Source organism: Sturnira hondurensis, unplaced genomic scaffold (genome assembly GCF_014824575.4).
Source record: "Sturnira hondurensis isolate 20B ecotype Veracruz unplaced genomic scaffold, ASM1482457v3 Scaffold0022237, whole genome shotgun sequence".
NCBI classification, from domain to species: Eukaryota; Metazoa; Chordata; class Mammalia; order Chiroptera; family Phyllostomidae; genus Sturnira; species Sturnira hondurensis.
Window position 1 is genome coordinate 83,115 of NW_028094868.1, and position 5,683 is coordinate 88,797.

The following is a 5,683-nucleotide window of genomic DNA, read 5'->3' on the forward strand; positions in this document are numbered from 1 at the left end:
TGCTTGTTAGCTCAGTTCATTCATTAGATTCCACATGAGTGAAATCAAATGGTAATTGTCCTTCTCTGCCTGGCTTATTTCATATAGCATAATGTTCTCTAGGTCCATCCAAGATGTTGCAAAGGATAAATTATTTTATTTTTTTACAGCCAAGGAGCATTCCATTGTGTAAATGTACCATAGCTGCTTTATCCACTCATCTACTGATAGATACTTAGGCTGATTCCACATCTTGGTGATTCCATATAACGCTACAATTAACATAGGGGTACATGTATTCTTTTGAATCAGTGTTTCAGATTTCTTCAGATAAATTCCCAGAAGTGGAATTTCTGGCTCAAAAGGCAGTACTATTTTTAATTTTTTTAAGTAACTCCATACTGCTTTCCGCAGTGACTGCACCAATTTGCATTCCCACCAAAAGTGCATGAGGTTTCCCCTTTCTCCACATTCTTACCAACAACTTGTCGCATGTCAATTTATTGATGGCAGTCATTCTGAAAGGTGTGAGGTGATATCTCATAGTGGTTTTAATTTGCATTTACCTTATGATTAGTGACATTGAGCATCTTTTCATATGTTTATTGACAATTTGTATGTCCTCTTTGCAGAAGTGTCTATTCAGGTCCTTTGCTCATTTTTAATTGGATTTTTTTGTCTGTTTTTGGTGTTGAGTTTTATAACTCTTTATAAATTTTGAATATTAACCCTTTATCAGATGTATCGGCAAATATGTTATTGAATTCAGTGGATTTTCTTTTCATTTTGTTGATGATTTCCTTAGCTGTGCAGAAACTTTTAAGTATGATATAGTCCCATTTGTTTATTTTTCTATGGTTTCTCTTGACCAATGAAATATATCATAAAAAATGTTTCCACAAGAAATGTCTGAGATTTTACTATCTGTGCTTTCTTCTAGGATTCTAAGAGTATCAAGACCTATATTTTATTAGTTTATTTTATTGTTTATGCTATTAAAGTTCTCAATAAAGAAGGCTCCAAGATGGTGGTGGATTTGGTTGAAGACACACTTACTTCCTCCCAGGACCAAACAGAAGTTACAACTAAATTATAGAAAAATCATCCTGAATAACCAACTGAACACTTGCTGGAGAGAAGCCTTGTAACCAAGGACTTACAGTAGAAGTCACATCAAGACCAAAAGGAAGTATAGAGCCATGTGAGGGCTGGCTGGGCTCTCACAGGTAGCAGCTGAAGTTCCAGAGGCTGTAATTTTATATTTTAACTATACCATAATAAAAATATTTTTTTTAAAAATGAGTAGAGAGATTAGCAGTTATATACCATTGAGGAGACAGACAACGTAGTTAGTCTAGGCAAGTTACTAAATAAATTAATATGAAACAAAAACAGCAACAACAAACTCAGGGAAGAGAAAAATCAAAGTTCATAGTTCCTACATTATATTGTCAAAAATGTCCAGTTTTCAACAAAAAGTTGTAAGACATGAAAAAAACAAAAGCAAGATAGTAAAACCCATGCACAAAAAAAAGCAGGCAACAGAAACGGTGTCTGACAGATGCCAGGGAATAGATTTACCAGATAAAACTTTGAAGCAGGTATTACAAATGTGTTCAGAGATGTCAAAGAAACCATGTTTAAAGAATTAAAAGAAAATGTGGCAATAATGACTCATCAAATAGAGACTAACAATGACAATATAGAAATTATTTTAAAAGATCATTTTGAAATTCTGAAGTTAAAAAGGACAATTGAAATGAAAATTTCACAAAAGGGTCTCAACAACAGATTTAAGTTGGCAGAAGAAAGAATTACCAACCTTGAAGATTAAAACAATAGAAATTGTCCGAAGGACAGAAAGGAAACATAATGAAATATTAGCAGACCCTGAGACCTCTGTGAGACACCGTTAGATGCACTGACATATTTTTAAATACATTTTATTGACTATACTATTACAGTTGTCCCAATTTTTTCTCCCCTTTACCCTCTTCTGCCCTGCACCCCCACATTCTAGCATCCCCCCCCTTAGTTTATGCCCATGGGTCATACATGTAAGTTCTTTGACTTCTCTATTTCCCAACCTCCCCCTGTCTATTTTATCCCTACTAATTATGCTTCTTATTCCCTGTACCTTTCCCCCCATTCTTCCCCTCCCCACCTGCTATGTGATCTCCATTTCTGTGATTCTGTTCCTGTTCTAGTTGTTTGCTTTCTTTTTGTTTATTAGGTTCACTTGTTGATGGTTATGAGTTTATAGTCATCTTGTTTTTCATATTTTTTATCTTCTTCTATTTCTTAGATAAGTCCCTATAACATTTCACATAATAAGAGTTTGAGGATGATGAACTCCTTTAACTTGACCTTATCTGGGAAGCACTTCATCTGCCCTTCCATTCTAAATGATAGCTTTGCTGGATAGAGTAATCTTGGATGTAGGTCCTTGTTTTCCATGACTTCAAATACTTCTTCCAGCCCCTTTTTACCTGTAGGGTTTCTTTCAAGAAATCAGGGGATAGTCTTATGGGAATTCCTTTGTAGATAACTCTCTCCTTTCCTCTTGATGCTTTTAAGATTCTCTTTTTTATCTTTAATCTTGTGTAACTTAATGATGTCGTGTCTTAGTGTGTTTCTCCTTGGGTCCAACTTTTTTGGGACTATCTGAGCTTCCTGGACTTGTATCTCTATTTCCTTCTCCAGATTGGGGATGTTCTTTATTATTTGTTCAAGTAAGTTTTCCATTTCTTGCTTTTTCTCTTGTCCTTCTCCCAGCCCTATGATTCATATTTTGAAGTGCTTACAGTTGTCCCAGAGATTCCTAAGCCTCTCCTCATTTTTTAGAATTCTTGTCTCTCTATTCTTTTCTGTTTGAATGTTTGTTTCTTCCTTTGTTCCAAATTGTTGATTTGAGTCCTGGTTTTTTTCTCTTCACTGTTGGTTCCCTGTATATATTGCTTATTTCACTTTGTGTAACCTTCATCTCTTCCTTCATTTTGTGACAAAGCTTAATCAATGCTACGAGCATCCTAATTACTAGTGTTTTGAACTTTGCATCACATAGGTCATCTATCTCCTCATTGCTTAGCTCTTTTTCTGAAGTTTTGATCTGCTCTTTCTTTTTTTTAATGCGTTTTCTTTTTTAAATTTTTTAAAAGATTTTATTTATTTATCTTTAGAGAGGAAGGGAAGGAGAGAAATATCAATGTGTGGTTGCCTCTAGTGAATCCCCTGCTGGGAACTGGCCTGCAACCCAGGCATGTGCCCTGACTGGGAATCGAATTGCAATTGTGTGGTTCGCAGGCCCGTGCTCAATCCACTGAACTACACCAGCCAGAGCAGATCTGCTCTTTCGTCTGGGTTATATTTCTTCATCTCCACACACTTGTTATGGCACAAGGGGACAAAGCCTTAGGTATTTATCAGAGCAGGGCAACCTTCTTTGTTGTGTGGCACTGACTGTGGTGGAGGGGTTAGAGAGGGAACAATGAAGCTCACTCACTACACTCCATCTCCTTTCCATTGAACTCTCCTGTGAGACTGTGAGGCTGGGAGTTTCTCCAGCCTTCATGACCCACACAGTATTTTACAGCTATAGGTTTTGAGTCTTTAGTTTTCCTGTAAGTCAGCCTCATGTCACCTGCATAATCCACAACCTTGCTGTGGATCCTCCACCTGCTGGGCTGCCAGTCTCTGAACCTTCTACTTGTCTGGATAAATGTTTCCTTAACTCCTTGATTGTTGGAGTTCCATGCATTTTGATATTCTGTCAATCCTGGTTGTTTATTGTTTTTAAATTGGCTTTTATCCTTCCTTTGGTTGTGCAAGGAAGTGAAGCATTTCTACCTACACCTCCATATTTGCTGTAACTCCTCCACCAACATATTAATACTTGGGGTTTAAGAAGGAGAAGAGAGAGGGAAAGGGCAGAAAAAATATTTGAAGAAATAATGGCCAAAAAAGTTCCCCAAATTGGTGAAAAACTTCAATCTACATGTCCAAAAATCTCTATATACTCAAAGTAATTATATATATATGTGTGTATATATATATATATATATATATATATATATATATATATATATACACTGAGATATATCATAGTCAAAGTGTTGAAAGGCAAAGAAAAGGATGAAATCTTTAAAGTAGCAAAAGAAAAACAATTCATCACATACAATGGGAAAGTGGATTTGACAGTTAAACTGATGATTTATCATCAGAAATGGTGGAGGTCCAGAAAGCAATAGAATGACATTTTCAAAATAAGGACATAAAAAGTAGCACCAACCAAAGATCCATGTCTGGAAAACAATACTTTAAAAATGAAAGCAAAATTAAGACATTACCATGTAAACATGGCCTGCCTTACAAAGAATCCTAAAGGAAGTTCTTCAGGCTGAAAAAAAAATGGTGCTAGACAGTAGTTTAAAAAAAAAAAAACATAAAGAGCCCTGGCTGGTGTAGCTCAGTGGACTGAGTGTGGGCCTGTGAACCAAAGGATCGAGGTTCGATTTCCAGTCAGGGCACATGCCTGGGTTGCAGGCCAGTTCCCAGCAGGGGACGCATGAGAGGCAACCATACATTGATATTTCTCTTTCTCTCTCCTTCCCTACCCCTCTAAAGATAAATAAATAAAATCTTTAAAAACACACACACTCAAAGAAATAAAGAATATGAGTAAAGATAATTATGTAGTTAAAAGAGAGTATAAAGATAGTTTTTTTCTATTTTCTTCTCTTGTTTAAAATAAAATTGCATAAGCAAATAATTGGAAAACTGTATTTGGGGGACTACAGCATATAAATTAATATAAATGACAATAAATCACAAAGGAATCAGAGGGAATAGAGCAAAGTTTCTCTATTCTACTAGAATTAAGTTAGTATTATCTAAAGTAGAGTGTTTTCAGTTAAAATAGACTATAATTCCTTCAGGAGAACAAATAAAACTCATTGCAAAGATAAAAGGCAAATACAAAGGAATTAAAATAGTATTCTAGAAGTATTTACCACAAAAAAGGTAGTAAAAAAGGAATAGAGGAATAAAAAGACATGAGGCATAGAAAACAAAAATTAGGAGATATAATACAACTACATCAATACCTATGTTAAAAATATTGATTGTTCATACTTTGGCAGCACATACACAAAAATGGCATGAGACAGAGAAGATTAGCATGGGCCATATGCAAAGATGATATGCAAATTTATGAAGTGTTTCTTTTTTCAACTAATAATCATACCAAAGTGTTCCATAATGAATTATTCCATTTATATAACATTTTTTAAATTAAAGATTTTATTTATTTATCTTTAGAGGGGAAAGGAAGGAGAGAGGGAGAGAAGTATCAATGTATGGGTGCCTCTCTTGTGTCCTTGCCCAGAACTGGCCTGCAACCCAGGCATGTGCCCTGACTGGGAATCGAACTGTGATGCTCTGGTTCGCAGGCCTGCCCTCAATTCACTGAGCTACACCAGCCAGGCCATTTATATAACATTTTAAATGAGAAAATTTTAGAGATAGTGGTCAGATTAGTGGCTGCCAAGAGTTAGGGACAAAGGTGGTTGTGTCAGGGAAGTAAGAGTGGTTACAAATGGGCGACATGAGGGATTCTTCTGATGTTGGAACTGTTTGGTACAGTGGTATTGGATACATGAACACACGTGGGTGACAAAATTATATAGAACTTAGTAAACTCACTGCC

General features: G+C 35.8%; 1 non-coding gene across 1 annotated transcript; it reads left to right on the forward strand.

Moving 5' to 3' along the window:
• The first annotated feature begins 5,105 nt into the window (after window positions 1–5,105).
• LOC118979328 (U6 spliceosomal RNA) lies at window positions 5,106–5,207 on the forward strand. The gene has a single exon (XR_005064895.1). It is a non-coding gene; the product is annotated as a U6 spliceosomal RNA (small nuclear RNA).
• The last annotated feature ends 476 nt before the right edge of the window (window positions 5,208–5,683 follow it).